This window comes from Coffea arabica, chromosome 3c (assembly GCF_036785885.1).
Source record: "Coffea arabica cultivar ET-39 chromosome 3c, Coffea Arabica ET-39 HiFi, whole genome shotgun sequence".
Classification (NCBI taxonomy): domain Eukaryota; kingdom Viridiplantae; phylum Streptophyta; class Magnoliopsida; order Gentianales; family Rubiaceae; genus Coffea; species Coffea arabica.
The window spans coordinates 17254825-17272275 of NC_092314.1; the positions used below are offsets into that span (position 1 = coordinate 17254825).

Consider the following 17451-nt stretch of genomic DNA (forward strand, 5'->3'; position numbering starts at 1 on the left):
AGCCATTCAGCAAGCTCCAAGTAGTACTAGTACAAGTCAAGTTAGGGAAAAGTTCGGAAATGAAAGTTAAGCTCAAAACCAGTAAAATAGCTTTGACGTCATTTTGCGGTAATGGTACCAAAGGCGCTACGATTGTCGGATGAAAGTGCAAGACCCACTGTTTCGAAGCTAAGAGATAGGGGTACAATATCCCAGAAGGTCACTCAACCCAGTTTCGAGTGTAACCAGGTCAAAAATGCAAGATACTACATCGGAATCACAAAAACAGATCCACCAAAACACATTCTAGCGGAAACATCATAACTCAGGCTCTCCAAGTCGAAATCCAGAAATTCCAAAACCAGATGAAAGCTAAGAAACACGGCTTCAATTCATCAGAAGACCTCAACAACCAATTCGGAAGCATTCCTGACCAAAACAACCAATTACAGAAGCAATTCCCAAATTCGGGTAAAACCAGGACAGCAAGGGTAATTTCGACTTTTCTCAAGCTACGCTACTCCGATTGACCTGAAATTTTGAAGGTACCTCTAAAATGTCATTCCCTACAACTTTCATGTTTTAAGCTAAGGCCAATTCGGCCTCTATCTATGAGTTACAAATTCGGGCAGAATGAAGAACATCAAACCCTAACTTTCCAAGATTTCTTCCAAAACAGAAATTGTTTGCAATTAACCACTTTTTCCACCTCATAGAGTCCTTAAACATCATTTCCAATCATCATATATAGCCACACAATCATGTTCATATTAAAATAGAAAAATCCACAAAAATAATAAAACTTCATCACTTCAACCACAAATCAAGAAATAATCCATAATATTGCATCTCATACCACCACCAATCATGATTTAAGCATCAATTAAGGGAGGAAAGGGATCCTTCACTACTCACCTTGGTAACCAAAGAGATGGAGCAACCTTGCACTTAAATCTTCCAAATCACTCCAATAAACACCTCACAAATACTCACTTAATGTTTTCTATGGAGCAAAAACAAGATTCAATGGTTGATTTGGTAGATTGGAGTAAGATTGAAGCTAGAAAGTGGAGTAGAAAATGAAGTTTTTTTCTCTCTTATTTTGCTCCTCTTAACAGCCGGCCATGACAAGAAAAATGGGAGAAAATTTGGGTCCAAATTGGTTTTAGTAAAGTTAGAAAAGTCTTGGTTAAATTCAACATCCAATGGGTTTGTGACACTTGGCACCTCTAAGCTTTAATCTTATCTTTTTGTCTCTCCAATACAAATATCTTAACACTTTGTAAAATAATATCAGTTAATACAAAATTCCAACAAGTTGGCAAAAATATAATGTATTTACCGCACTTGCGGGTCCCCCGTTCAAAATACGCTCTTAATTTCTCAAAAACTAACCGATACTAGAAAAATCATTTTTAAACTATCTTTGCTCAAAAACTTTATGTGGGGAATTTTTCTAATAAAGAAAATGTAGAAAAGGCGGGAGATTTAATAAAATAAACCCTAAAAATTTAGAAAATTTCCGGGTTCTCAAACTCTTTTTTTTTTTTTTCAGGGCGTCACAATACATACCATTAGACTTGCATTTCATTTAAGAATTAGACCTAAGTTAGTACATTTATTTGATTAGACTAGGAAAAACCCCTTGGATATGGGATATGGACGAGTTTGGCTTTCTAATCTTAGCACGCTCGTATTCCCTCTATTAAAGGGAACATTGAGTCACGAATATTAGTTTCCCATACCCGACATGATGCATTCCTTTAGGACATGTATATTTGTATAATTTTGATTTTTTTTAATTTTCTTATTTTCCTTTCCTTTTCTTAGACTCTCATATTTTTGCATTATTCGTGACCTCTTCAAAAAGTCCCCATTAGGCGTCACAATTAATGTGATTGGTACCAATTAAGTTTTGAAGAGAAATTTCGACCCCCCATTTTCTCTCTTAGGTCTAAGGTTTGCATTCATATAGTACATCCAAATGTGATAAATCTTTCGGTTAAAATCAGAAAATCTTTGACTAAATCGCGCAACTAACTTTGGCTAGGTTGAAAGGGTGCCTTGGATTCTAATCCTTGCCTTCCCTTTCTTCAAATGTGACTCCCGAATCTTTTTCTTTGATTTTCGTAGATTTGGAGTCGTTTAAAAAGGGTTCTTCTACTTTTTCTTTAAAAATTTATTTTTAGGTGACTTGGTACACCTCAATTCAATACCAAGTGGCGACTCCATTTTCAATTTTAAAAACCCTTTTTAAACTATATTTTAGGTCAAATCGTCGCATTTTCAAGTCCCATTTAGACCCATGTTCTTCATTTTCTTTTTAAATCAAAAATTCATTTTCCAATAAAAAATTGGATCAAAAACCATTTTTCTAAACTCGTCATTTATTTTTCTTACTAAAAAATGGGGTGCGACACTATACTTTGTTATATCTTGTATTAACTTGTCTATTTGTGCAGTTGTAATTACTTATTATTGTTTGATCACCAATAGCATGTTCATAGTTGTTATTAGTTAATGAGAATTGATAGTAACAATTGAAAAACATGAGTAGAGCTTGAGTTGTATGTTCATGAAAATAGATGTACACTTAAGTGGATTTTTCATACATTTCATGAAGGAAACAGAGTAAAACTAGTATTTCACCATGAAAATAGGGAAAACTATATTACTCTAGGCCATTTCATCATGAGAATGAGGTTTGGTAAAATTGGAAATGAATCCCTGGTTAAACAAGAAAAATAACAAGAGGTAAATCTATTCATTTGTGTTGTTTATGCCATAAGTGGAATCTACATCCTTAGATTCAATCTTTAGTGAAATTTCTCCATTTGCATTTAACATTGATTAAACCAGAGTTGTAGACAATAGCATTATAATTTGCTTGTTCAGATTTATTATAAATCTAAATAATAGAGAAAAATAAGGGCCTAGTACTTGTTTAATTTGCTTCTCGTGGGATCAACCCGATACATACCCTACATTACGATTTCGGCCTATATATTTGCAGTCAACGGGTATAAAATCGGATTTAAACTTGCATTGATATAAAACTCCCGTCAAATTTTTGGCGCCGCTGCCGGGGAGCAGCAATATTAGGGCCTAATCATCTCTATTAATTTAGATATTTTCATTGTTTTTATTCAAGTTGTTTATAGTTGATTTTAACAATTAAAACTGCAAAAAATTCTCTTGTTTTTATTTGTAGTGTATGCACCGATCAAATCGAGAAGTTGTACTTTTCGATTTTGAAATTGAGAAGACACTATGGAGGCAAAGGAAAAATACACCGCATCAAGAGGAACAAGAGATTTGGCAGCTGATAGAAGAAATTTTGATAGAATTACCATTTGAGGAAGAAATTGCGGAAAATGAACCAAATAGGCAAATTCTACGAGATTTTACTTTACCGGAAACACAAGGTTCTCAAACTAGCATTGCAAGGCCAACGGTAAATGCTAATAATTTTGAAATTAAACCATCATTGATTCAAATGGTACAACAATCTCAATATGGAGGTAATGCTACTGAAGATCCAAATTCTCACTTGTCAACATTTCTTGAAATTTATGATACAATTAAGTTTAATGGTGTTAATGATGATGCAATTAAACTTCGATAGTTTCCATTCTCGCTAAAGGACAAAGCCAAGATTTGGCTACAATCTCATCCTCCAAACACTTTTACTACTTGGGCTGAATTAGCTAAGGCGTTTCTAAATAAATTCTTTCCACCTGAAAAAACTGCTAAACTCAGAATGGATATAACTAGTTTCTTTCAATAGGAAGGAGAGACATTGTATAAAGCTTGGGGGCGCTATCGGGAACTACAACGAAGATGTCCTCATCATGGTTTACCAGATTGGCTAGTAGTCCACAAATTTTATAATGGTCTCACCTATCTAACAAAGACGTATGTAGATGCGGCAACGGGAGGAGCATTGATGGGAAAGACAGCTTAGGAAGCTCAACAATTGATTGAAGAAATGGCTGCTAACAACTACCAATGGGCAAACGAACGAGGTAATACAAGGAGAACCGTAGGTTTGCTCGAAATAGATACCTTGAATATGTTAAGTGTAAAAATGGATAATGTGGTTAAGATGCTTAATAGGCACGTTGGTTCTAACTCTAATCAAGGAGTAGTTGTTGCATGTTGTATTACTTGCGGCAGAGATCATGATGATTCTATGTGTTTTAGCAGTGAATAGGTTCAATATCTTAACAATTACAACCGTCCATCCCAAAACAATCCATATTCCAATACCTATAATTCAGGATGGCGTAATCACCCGAATTTTGGATGGAAGGATCAAGGGAACCAATAAAGACCAGTTAATCTACCGGGTTTTCAACCGAAGCAACCACTTTCGGAGTCCAAACCAACTTGAAAATTGGCAATTAAAAAGCTGGCAAATGTATCAAATGATAAAATTGAAAAGTTAGCCAGTGTCACTACTCAACGGTTTGAAAGAATTGAGAGACGGATGGACTAACTCACCAATATGTACAGGAATGTTGAGGTCCAATTATGTCAAATAACAAATGCAATTAACAATCGCAACCATGGAGATTTACCTAGCAAGACTGAGGTGAATCCAAGGGAGCATGTGAAGACTATAACCCTCCGTAGTGGTAAGGAAATAGGTAAGCCGCCTGTAGTTGAATGTGAGAGAGAATGTGAAAGAAGAGAGAACAAGCAGTTGAGTGAGTTAGGAGAGGATAGTAAGAAAATTAAAGGGAAAGAAAATGTGGAAAAAAATGAGCCACAAATTGGAGATACAACACCAATTCCTCCACCAGTGTCATTCCCTCAAAGATTGAAACCTTCGAGAAATGACAAAGAATTTGAGAAGTTTGTCAACATTTTCAAACAATTACATATTAATATTCCTTTTGTTGCTGCTATTTTGCAGATTCCTTCATACACAACGTTTTTCAAGGAGATAATGACTAAGAAAAAGAAGTTAGTAGATAGCGAGATAATTGCATTAACGGAAAAATGTAGTGCCATCATACAAAACAAATTGCCACCAAAGTTGAAAGATCCAGGGAGTTTCACAGTTCCTTGCACTATTGGTAATGTAGAATTTTCTAAAGCACTTTGGGACCTTGGTGCAAGTGTTCCATTGATTCCTTTTACTGTGACTAGACAATTAGGGTTGAAAGAGTTAAACTGTACTAACATTTCCTTGCAATTGGCTTATAGGTCTATTAGACATTCAATGGACATATTGGAAAATGTGCTTATTAAAGTACAGAAATTCATTATTCCTGTCGATTTTGTTATTTTAGATATGGAGGAAGATGTCAATGTACCTATTATACTTAGCAGACCATTTCTGGCCACTGCAGGTACAATAATAGATGTCAAACGAGGTAAGTTCAAGTTCCAAATAGTGAAGAGGAAGTGGAGTTTGATTTGAGTAAAGTGGAGAAGTATCCCTCTTTTACCGACCATGTTTATTCTATTGACATATATGGTGAATTGGCATTAGAGATGAGTCAAGTTAATCTTGATAATAATTCTCTTGAACTTTGTCTTAATGGTGTAGGCTTACAAGAGGAACAAGTTGAAGAAATGACTGAATTTTTCCAGGCACAAGTTTCCTACAAAAGGAGAAATGCATATGAGGAGTTAGGACTGAGTAAAGGATTACCTCCACCATCGTGTGAGCAAGCTCCACAGCTTGAACTTAAGCCGCTGCCTAAACACCTCAAATACGCATTTCTTGGAGAAAAAGAAACATTGCCGGTGATTGTAAATTCTGCACTAGATGAGGAACAACTAGGCAAGCTCTTACGTATTTTGAAAAAGCATTTAAAGGCAATAGGATGGACGATTTCTGATATCAAGAGAATCAGTCCAACTATTTGTATGCATCGGATCTTGTTAGAAGAAGATTCTAAACCAGTAGTTGAAACTCAAAGAAGGTTAAATCCAAACATGAAAGAAGTGGTAAGAGTAGAGATTCTTAAATGGCTGGATGCATGTATAATTTTTTCAATTTTTGATAGTGTTTAGATTTCTTCTATTCATGTAGTACCAAAGAAAAAGGGGGATAACCATAGTACGTGGTAACAATGATAAAATGATTCCATCTAGAGTTGTAGTTGGGTTGCGAGTTTGTATAGATTATAGAAAACTGAATACAGTCACTAGAAAGGATCATTTCTCTCTTTCTTTTCTTGATCAAATGGTAGAAAAATTGGCTGGATATGAATTTTATTGTTTCTTGGATGATTTTTCAGGATACAATCAAATAGTCATTGCACCGGAAGATCAAGAGAAAACCACATTCACTTGTCCTTACGGCACTTTTACATTTCGAAGAATACTTTTTGGACTGTGCAATGCACCGGCCACCTTCCAACGATGCATGATAGCAATTTTCTCTGATTTTAATGAGAAAATTATGAAAATCTTCATGGATGATTTTTCTGTATTTGGATATACTTATGATCATTGTCTTAACAATTTAGATCTAATTTTGCAGAGATGTGAATAAACAAATCTTGTACTTAATTGGAAAAAATGTCACTTCATGGTTTGTGAGGGTATTGTTCTACGCCACAAAATTTCTTCACAAGGTATTGAGGTAGATCAATCCAAAATAGAGGTTATTGAGAGAATACCTTCACCTACCAATGTGAAAGGCATTCGAAACTTTCTTGGACACGTGGGATTTTATTGGCAGTTTAATAAGGATTTCTCCAAAATTGCTAAACCTTTATGTGAATTACTTGCAAAAGATGTTCCTTTTCACTTTAATGATGAGTGTTTATTTGCTTTTAATAGGTTGAAAAAGGAACTTGTCTCCGCACCCATAATAGCATCACCGGACTGGAGGTTACCATTCGAATTGATGTATGAGGCAAGTGATTTTGCAGTTGGAGCTGTTCTTGGACAAAAACATGATAAGCGACTTCATATCATTTATTATGCAAGTAAAATGTTAAATGAAACCCAAGTTAACTATGCAACAACAGAAAAGGAGTTGCTAGCAGTGATATTTGCATTGGATAGGTTTAGATCGTACTTAGTAGGATCTAAAGTTATCATTTATACCGATCATGCAGCACTCAAATATCTTTTAAATAAGAAATATGCAAAACCTTGCAGGAATTTGATTTGGAAATCAAAGATAAAAAAGGATCCGAGAACTTAGTCGTTGATCATCTTTCTAGACTGGAAAACATACCTCAAGAAGACCATTCATCCATTAAAGAAGAATTTTCAAATGAGTTTTTAATTGCAATTTATAAGTCAACATGATATGCTGATCTAGTTAACTTTGTAGTTAGTGGAGTGATACCAAATGATTTGAATTCTCATTAAAGGAAAAAAATTCTTAAATGATGCCGAACATTATTTTTGGGAAGAACCATTCTTTTACAAACACTGTGCAGATGGAATAATTAGAAGATGTGCTCCAGAAGAAGAGGTACAGAGTATTTTAATGCATTGTCATACCCTTAAAATGGGAGGTCATTTTAGTATAACTAAAATCGTAGCCAAGATATGGCAATCTGAATTTTATTGGTCTACTATGTACCGAGATGCTAGAAATTGGGTTAAAAGTTGTGATCAATGCCAAAGAACCAGTAATATCTCAAGAAAGAATGCAATGCCTTTGACTACATATTTGGAAGTTGAACTATTTGACGTTTAGTGTATTGATTTTATGGGACTATTTCCTAACTCATATAATAATAAGTACATCCTTTTAGCAGTTGATTATGTCTCTAAATGGGTGGAGGCCATTCCTTCACAAACTAATGATGCTAAAGTTGTGCTTAAGTTCCTTAAACGGAACATATTTTGTAGGTTTGGAGTCCCAAAGGCAATAATAAGCGATGAAGGTAAGCATTTTTGTAATAAAATTATTGACACCTTGTTGCTTAAATATGGATGCAGGCATAAAAAGTCACTCCCCTATCATCCTCAAGTCAATGGCCAAGCGGAGTTAGCCAACCGGGAAATTAAAATCATTTTGGAGAAAACGGTCAACCGATCGAGAAAGGATTGGACAAACAATCTTGAAGATACTTTGTGGGTGTATAGAACGGCATTTAAAACGCCATTGGGAATGTCTCCATATAAACTTGTTTATGAGAAAACGTGTCATTTACCTGTAGAAATAGAACATAAAGCTTATTGGGCCATTAAAGCTATTAATTTTGATTTTAAATCTGCAGGTAAAAATAGAATACTCGAGCTAAGCAAATTGGAGGAATCGCGGTTAATCTCGGATGAGAATGCCAAAATTTACAAAGAAAAAGTGAAATTTTGGCATGATAAACACATTCTCCCTAAGCATTTTGAAGAAGGGCAAAAGGTGTTATTGTTTAACTCAAGGCTTAAATTATTCACTGGAAAGCTTAAGTCTTGATGGTCTGGGCCATTTGAAGTGGTTCGTATGTTTCCTTATGGAGCAGTGGAAATAAAACGAGAAAATGGTTCCCCATTCAAAATAAATGGTCAAAAATTGAAACCCTATTTGGCCGGAGAAAAGGTTCCTAAAGGAGTAATTTACTCCTTAGGAAACGCAATGGAGAGTTAAAGAAGTTATAGGAGAGTCGAACTTAGCAACTCTAAACAAAGCGCTTGTTGGGAAGCAACCCAATAATAATATTATGGTTGTGTGTTTTTATGTGTTTCTTATATTTTGGTGTGATTTAATTGACTAATTAGATGTATTTTACTTGTTTGTAGGAGGTACCAGAGTTTCATCATCTATTTTGGAGGTACAATTGAAGAACAAGTGTAAAAATGGAGGTTTTCTTACCAAATTGTGCTTTAAGTGTTTAGAATTACCATTCATATATACATTGTGCATTTCAAGTATATTCAAGTGAGTTTTGGTGATAACATGTTTATAAATGCTCATGGACTAATTTGATGTGCATTTAATGCTCAAAGGTGCTATTTTGGTGTAAAAGTGTAAAAATGAGCAAAGAACCTTACCCCTTGATTTGCAATGTAGATGTGTTTGATGTGTTTTGAGAGATTAGATATTGTGTTTTTGGTATATTACACTTGCGTGGGGGGTTGGTTTTAATAAAAAGTTTGTCCTATGTATAATTCTGAATTGGCCGAAAAAGAAAGAAAAAGTTTGAAAAATTGCAGCTTTTGCAATTAGTGCACAATTGTGCTAATCCGAGCTTGGATCCGATAAACCCAGACGGATCCGACCTTGGATCCTTTGAAGATCAAAAATAAAAAACAGGGGATCTGAGCTCGGATCCAACAAATTCCAGTAAGATCCAAGGGCTCGGATGAACTTCTGGAGTGACGGATCCGAGCCCTGTCGGATCCGAGGGCTGCCAGAACCGATCCGAGCTCAGATCAGTTGGCTGATATAGCAGAACCGAAGCCTCGGTTCTGCCATTTTCCAGCTTTTTCCTATTTCTCTTCACCGAACCCTAGCCCCCTCTCTCTAATCTTCCATTTTGTCCATCAATTCTCCAATTTTTCACCATAAACTGTGACGCCCCGAAAGAATGAGTGTGAGAACCCGAAAATTTTTTATATTTTCGAGACATTATTTTGTTTCCTTGTCTATAATTTTATGCCTTTCTTCAATATATTAATTTCCTATACATTTTTATAAGGGAATATAGTTTTCAAATTATTTTCTTGATACAAGTTAGTCTACGTTAAGTTTGAAGTGTATTATGGACGTGGGACCCGCTAGTGCGGTAAATGCGATATATTTTTGACAACTTGTTGGAGTTTAGTATTGATGGATATTAATTTACTAGGTGTTAAGAGATAATTAGATGGTTAATCTTGGAGAGACAAAGGGATAAGAATAAACTTAAGAAGGGCCAAGTGACGCGATTCAATTGGAAGTTGACTTGCCTAACTTTTCTTTTACTTTACTAAAACTCCTCTTTTGACCCAAAAACATCTTCCATTTTCCTCCTTCTTGGCCGAGCAACAAGAGAGAAAAGAGAGAGAGAGCTTCTTCAATTTTCCTTCATTTCTAACTTGAATCTTGCAAACCTACCGGTTAAATTCTAAATTTCTCCACAAAAGTGAGTTGCTAAGCTAGTTTAAGGTGTTGAGTGGAGCCATTTGTGAAGAACAAGCTCTAGTTGTCGTGTTTCTTGGAGTTACAAAGGTGAGGTGTTAAATATCTTCCCTCTCATGTTAATAATGATCAATTAAGGATTTCTAGTGGTAGAGTATGTCATTTTGTGGATTATGTTGTGACTTATGGTTGAGTTGTTCAAATTTTCCTATTTATTGAGGAAGTTTCTGTTTTATATAGTATCTTATGGTTGGCTATGGATTGATAGTCTTAAATGAGATAATTTGGAGCCTCTATGTGGTTATTGTGGTTTCTTGTGGAACTTTCCAGATTTTGAGAGATTTTCCAGCTTTAGGGTTCCAAACAGGCCTGTTCTGTCCAGATTTATTTGGGCATGTTAAAGACCAAATCAGTCTTTTCTCAAAATATGAAAGTTTTTGGTAATTGAGTTAGCTAGCTACATGTAAAATTTCAACTCAATCAGAGCACTGTATCATGTAAAATGACTAAAATACCCTTGACTGCCCATGACCCCTGTTCCGCGCCCAGATTTCTATTTTCGTGAGGAATTCCATTTTTGACCATGAAAATGCATGTTTTAACTTTGGAAGCCTTCATAAAAAATGTAGGTATATGTCTTCGTTTTGAAACGCCATAAGATACACCTCAATCGGACTTCGGTAGCCTGAATTATTGTCATTTAACCATAGTATGGTTAGCTAACCTGTTTGTGGGATTCTGGTTTTGTATAGTGCAATTTTGACCTAGCTACACTATGAACTGGACTGAGTGGTCTTCATCAAAGTTGTAGGCCTTTGTCTTATCTTCAAAACGATATAAATTTCATCCCAATCCGATAAGCATAGCCACAGTTGTGTCCGTTACGCAAATCAACGTCAAATCTGTCTTTTGTTTTCTGACTTAAACTTCATTTCCGGACTTTTCCTAGCTTGAATTTGTACTTGTACCACTTTGAACCTATTGAACAGCTATTGAAATGAGATTATTTTTGTGTGTGCTTTTTTGAATGGATATTGGTGATTGTTGTAGGATGGAAATAAGGAAATTTAAGGGGAAGTGCTGTCCAATCTTTGAGGACGTTTAATCGCTTTGAGTTTGGGTTAATTCTTGGTAGAATGAAGAGTTGGACTTGATCAAGGAAATGTCTATGATGAATGAGGTTCATGAGCCATGGTTGGTGATCCCTCCACTACTTCCCAAAAGTTACTTTTGAAAAGATTCTTGCATTGATTGACGATTGCATATCATTGTGTTTGTGTGTGTGCCATGACATTTTGGCTCCGACGAGTTCTTGAAAAAATCTTATGTTTAGAACCAACGTCTCCACTCATGTTTACGCATTCTTTGGAGCACGATGGCTCCTTATTTCTGTATGTCTGTTACTTGATCTAAGGGAGCGTTGGATATTTAAGTGCAAGGATTTCACTGGCTCACAAGAGTTCAAACTCTATACATTTGATCACTGATTCATGACATTATTTACCTGCACTATCGTAAAGCTTATTGGATTACTGATTTTACTATTTACTCGCTGAGCTTCTAGCTCACCCCAAATGTTTTTCTTCTCCCCACAGGGATCGAGGCAAAGGAAGAGGTTGTATTACTTTATTTGTGTGACTGGATGGCATATATCTTGTACAGTTTAGATTTGGATTCATTTTGTGTAATAGTTGGGTTTGTATGAATGTTTGGACTTGAAGTGGATGTATGTGTACGTTCCACGCTTAGAATTAGTTTCCGCTTCACTTATGATATATAATTCTTAGGGAATTTGATGTAATATTTGAGATATATCTTGTAATTTAATTGAGGACTGTAGTGAACGACTGAGTCCCGGCGAGAGTTGGGCAGGCGGTCCGCCGAACCCTTTGGTTCGCCTTAGGGGGAGGTGGGGCTATCACATAAACACCTCCCCAACCCTCATATGATCAAAAACTCCAAGCTATTTCACCGCAAAACATCATCAAAAGTGGATTTTGATCTTCATTAGAAAACAAAAGGGCCCAACTGATTTCTTCCATTTTGAGTCGGTTTTGGGCTTGTTTCTTGTTCATTTTTGCATCATCATCTTCCTTTATCATCACTCTACACAACTGAGGTAACAAATTACAATTTTCTTTGAGATTTTATAATTCCCAATTTTACTATTCTTCTAGTTTTTAGGCATATTTTGGTAATTGCTTATATGTTGAAATATTTTTCTATAATTGTGCTACATTGTGCTAAAATAAGTTATTACAACTATTTTTATGCTTAGTATTGAGAGAATTGCAAATTTGGTGATATTTTTTTAAATTTTTTTCTCAATTATTAGGCTTGAGCAATTTGGTTCTTTAGACTTGTGAATTTTTGCTTTCATTGACTATATGAATTTGTTCTAAGGAGTATAAATCACTGTTGTTCCAATTGAAAACAAAATTCTTGTCTCTTATTAAGTTAAGAGACAATTTGGTAAAAGAATATGTTTCTTATTAAGTTAAGTACATTGAATCTTTTTGCTTGAAATTTCTTGTCTCTTTGAGTTATTTTGTAATTGTTTTGAAGAATTGGAGCTCACTTGTATGCAAGTTGGGATTAATATGTAAGTATAACGGAGTGTTCTGTATTTCTTTGGGAAGGTTGCTAGACGTTGAGAATTGTGGATGTTTTGGTAATACATATGGAAATGTAGCTTTACAAGAATGTTCCAAATCTGATGTTATAGCACATTGTCATTGATAGTCTACTTTACTTTGAAATATTATTCCATTCTTGCAAATGGCTTTAATTCTCAAGTGTTGGACTTATTATGCATGTCATGACATCCTTGTTGGTAATATTTATTCTAAATGTGGGAATTGGATTTGAGAGGTGTTAGGAAGATTATTTGCTTGAATTTGGGTAAATGTTGACAGGAAGTTTAGCCCTTTTTCAAGGGAAAACTCTGACGAAATTTTCTTAAATTCTTATTTAACGTGTGTGAGCAACTTTATACTGTTTCTAATGAATATTCATCTTGTTTTTGTATAGGTACTATGGCTCGCACAAGAAGGTCTTGTGTTCGTACTCCTTCCCCTTCTTCAAGTGAGGAACGCACTCCATCACCCGAGGAGTCACCAGTGGAGGAATCTCCTTCACCTGAGTCGCCTCCACGCTCATGGCGTAAGAGAGCATCTACGAGCCATGAGGAGCCAACTCCAGATTATGACACCACTCGTTTCACCTCGCTCGAGAATCAACAGTGGTACGAAGCCGGTTTAGATAAAGAGATCATAATTGAAAAACACTTGGCATCAAAGGTGGATGACCACTACAAGATCTCCACGGCATTCAAACGACTTGGATGGGAGACTATACTAAATTTGCCGAACCATTACTATCCCAATCTGGTCCGGGAGTTCTACGCTAATGTAGAAAACAAACAGAGTCACAGTGGCAACCTCATCGTCTCCTGGGTTCGAGGCAAGAGAGTAGCTCTCAATCGGGATACAGTCGCCAAATTCGTCAAACTCAAAGATGAAAGAGTTGATGTCAAATTAACCAAGGAATTCAAGGCACGTGACCCTTGGCAGGTGGGAGAAACGGTAGCACGCCTAAAGGGTCAATACAGGGAGCGAGAAAGTTCGAAAAAGCTCACCGTATATGCAGACTCCTTCGAGCCTAGGTACCACTTGATATTCTATCTTTTCGCCTTCAATGTGGTACCAAAAAGAAGTGGGAAACGGGAGCTCCGCAACAGTGACCTCTACTTTCTAGATAAGATGATGCATGGTTTGGGTGGGCAACTAACTGGTATTCCACTACCTAGCATCATCATCAGCTACATGCGGATCACCGCTCGAATGAGGGCCGGCGAAACCTGTTTTGGGTTCCCTCACATTCTTTCCCTTCTTTTTGAGAAACTCAAGGTTCCTCTTGGAACCGAGCGAGCGATTGTCACTAGGTCCGCCGAGGATGTCAGTGTCTCGATACTAAAATCCTTGAGTATGTCTACGGATTTTGGAGCTGCTCTGGTTCGAGACACTGGAGAAGCTTCGACCTCAACTCAGCCTCCACCTCACACTGAACCACAAGAAGAAGCTCAAGAGATGGAGGCATAGCAGACTCTTCCTCCTCCCATTCCACGACCACCTCCTCCGCTGCGCTTCAAGTGGCAAGAAGTCCTTAATGCCATCTGTTGCATGGACACGAGGGTAATGGAGCGAACCGACCAGACGAAGCGGCTGATGACGGAGCGATTAGACAGACATGATCGCCGTCTTCGGGCAATTGAGGATCATTTCAGCATCCGTCGGTCACCTACTCCAACGCCTCAGCATGAGAAGGGGCATATTGGTACATCACATGGTCCTCATGGAGCTAAGGAGGCAGTAGACCCTCATTTCGAGCAGCCATAAAGATCGTTAGCTGATTACATCTTTTGTTGCTTTATTTTTCCTTTATTGTGTTCGGTTTAAATTTTTTAGTTTTCATATTGGATTATCTTGTGCTACTTATGTTTCTTCGTACCCTTTGCTTCATCTTTGGATAGAATTTGGATGTTCGTGAGGATTAGTGGTCTCAAATTGCATCACCACTTATTTTGAGGGGAGTACTAGTTTCTTTTACCTTCCTCTACAATGAGAACATTGTTAATTTTAAGTGTGGGGGGGAGGGATTAATTTATCTTATGGATGATTGTGTCTTGAAATGCATGATTTTAGTTGTTTATGGCTCAGAAATGTTGGAATCATATTTGGAAATATTGTTATAAGGATAATTTTCTTGAACTTGAGGTTGTTGGCAGGGAGTTTTGTTCATTTATATGGGGAAACTCTGTCAAAATTTTTCTAAAATATTTTTCAATATTTCATTGCAATTCTTTCAAATAATGGCCAAAATGTTCAATTTTAAGTGCCTAATTCTTCCATTGGATAAAATGTTTTATGTATTTTGGGAAAGTTTAGTCCTTATTTGACTTGAAATTAATCATTATGTAATTAGGATTTTTATATTTTAGAAAGTATATTCGGTTAAATAAGAAAAATTATGCTTAGAATTTTGCAGGTTTAATGATATTTCTCATTTTTACTTAATTTTATAAGTAAGTGATTGATATAGTCAAAACAAGGCCAGATTCATCCTTTAATTATGCTTAGAGGGAAGAGAAAGATCTTAGATTAAAAAATATATATATTATAATAATTGTTCTACTCCAATAATCTTGTACCTAGTAACTGGGGGTTAGCATCTACAAATGTCGACATTCGCGTAAAAGATATTTTGAATTAAGAGTATGCATAGCAATTTGAATAAGTGAAATGTTGAGTAACTGGGGATTTTCACCTAAAAGTGTCGATTTTCGCGTAAAAAGTCATTTTTACTATTTAAGTAAAATGAAGTATAAATAAATCCCTTTTAGTTATGAAAATTTTGATGGATATATGATGAGAAAAGTCATAAATTGACTATATGATTTACTTATTTGTGAAATTAGGATAGAATGAGAAATTGATTTGAAGTTGTTAAAATTAAGGCATAATTATCTTTCTTTAACTTGATATTATGAGTATTTAGTGTTATCTGAGAAATGGCATAATGATTGGTTTCTAAATTTTTGAGAAATTAAATTTGACAAAAGTACGTATATTGTTTTATCTCTTGAATCATTGTAGTAAGTTTTGTGTGAATTGCTTGAGGACAAGCAATGATTCAAGTGTGGGAGAATTTGATAAGTGAATATTTAACGTATATTTTGTACAAGTTTAGCATGAACTTTTGGTATGTTTTGAGAAGATTAAAGCCATATTTGAACTCTTTTGGTGATAATTGATTAAATATTGTTTAAGTGTATAAAATTTGATAAGTAAGTGGATTAATGTGTCAATTTTTGTGAAATTATGAAGGATATTGATATATGGAATTCATGCACGAGATGAAGGAATTGTAAGAATTGTCCTGAGGATAAAGTACAAGAGAAACTATGAGCAAACATGAAGAGAAAAGAGAAGAAGTAAAAAAGAATGAAAATTCATCAGCACGGATTCGACCTCAGATCCGTGTGAGTAAACGGGGATCTGAGCCCTCGTCTGTACTTCTGGAGCAGTGTATCCGAAGTCAAACGATCCGAGCTTGGATCAATCGGAGAAAGTCCTCGGATCGATAAGATCCGAGCTCAGATTGATCTTCACCCCTCGAATCCGAGACTCGGATCTGCCTCTCTCTTCAGCAAGTGGTACAGCCGTTTTTTCTCACTTTTCACACAACTTTCCAACTATCTTGGGAGAGAAAATTCGGTGGCACATGCTTCTGCAATAAAAGAGAAGACCAAATGAGTTATTGACTAGTCAAAACAACATATCTTTTGACTTCCTTTACAAAATTTAAGTGGTTGAAATCATGAAGGAGAAAAAAAATGCCTTTCTACCACCTTTTATGCAGAGACAAAATGGAGAAGCAAAACATCACCATACGTAGCTAGTTTTTCTTCTTGCAACAAGTTTCTCTCTAGTGAGGTGTTCTAGAGAAAGCAATTGGAGACTCATCTTGTAATCATCTTGTACAAGAACATAGCAGAAATTTGAGGGTTTCACCATTAATTGGCTAAGCTTTCTTTTATCTTTCTTGTAATTGTACTTTATGATATTTTGCATTAATAAACTTGTGAGTTTGACTTTTGTATCATTCATGAGTAGCTAAACTTCTTTATCTAGGGAGTAGATGAAACTTATGACTAAATAATATGAATCGAATGTGATCTATACTTGTTATATCTTGTATTAACTTGTCTATTAGTGCAGTTGTAATTACTTGTTGTTTGATCACCAATAGCATGTTCGTAGTTATTATTAGTCAATGAGAATTGATAGTAACAATGGAAAAACATGAGTAGAACTTGAGTTGTATGTTCATGAAAATAGATGTACACTTAAGTGGATTTTCCATACATTTTATGAAGGAAAACAGAGTAGAACTAGTATTTCACCATGAAAATAGGGAAAACTATATTGCTCTAGGCCATTTCATCATGAGAATGAGATTTGGTAATATTGGAAATGAATCCCTGGTTAAACAAGAAAAATAAGAAGAGGTAAATCTATTCATTTATATTGTTTATGCCATAAGTGGAATCTACATCCCTAGATTCAATCTTTAGTGAAATTTCTCCATTTACATTTAACATTGATTAAACCAGAGTTGTGGACAATAGCATTATAATTTTCTTGTTCAAATTTATTATAAGTCTAAATAATAGAGAAAAATAAGGGCCTAGTACTTGTTTAATTTGCTCTTCGTGGGATCAACCCGATACATACCTTACATTACTATTTTGCCCTGTATACTTGCAGTCAATGGGTATAAAATCGGATTTAAACTTGCATTGATATAAAAGTCCCGTCATCTTTTTTGCTCCAACTATATGTTGGATAAATGCATTGGAAAATAGGAACAAG

At 35.6% G+C, this 17451-nt stretch overlaps 1 non-coding gene across 1 annotated transcript; it reads right to left on the reverse strand.

Annotated features, from left to right (window-relative positions):
• Positions 1-3730: 3730 nt before the first annotated feature.
• LOC113736137 (small nucleolar RNA R71) lies at positions 3731-3837 on the reverse strand. The gene has a single exon (XR_003459628.1). It is a non-coding gene; the product is annotated as a small nucleolar RNA R71 (small nucleolar RNA).
• Between the last annotated feature and the right edge of the window lie 13614 nt (positions 3838-17451).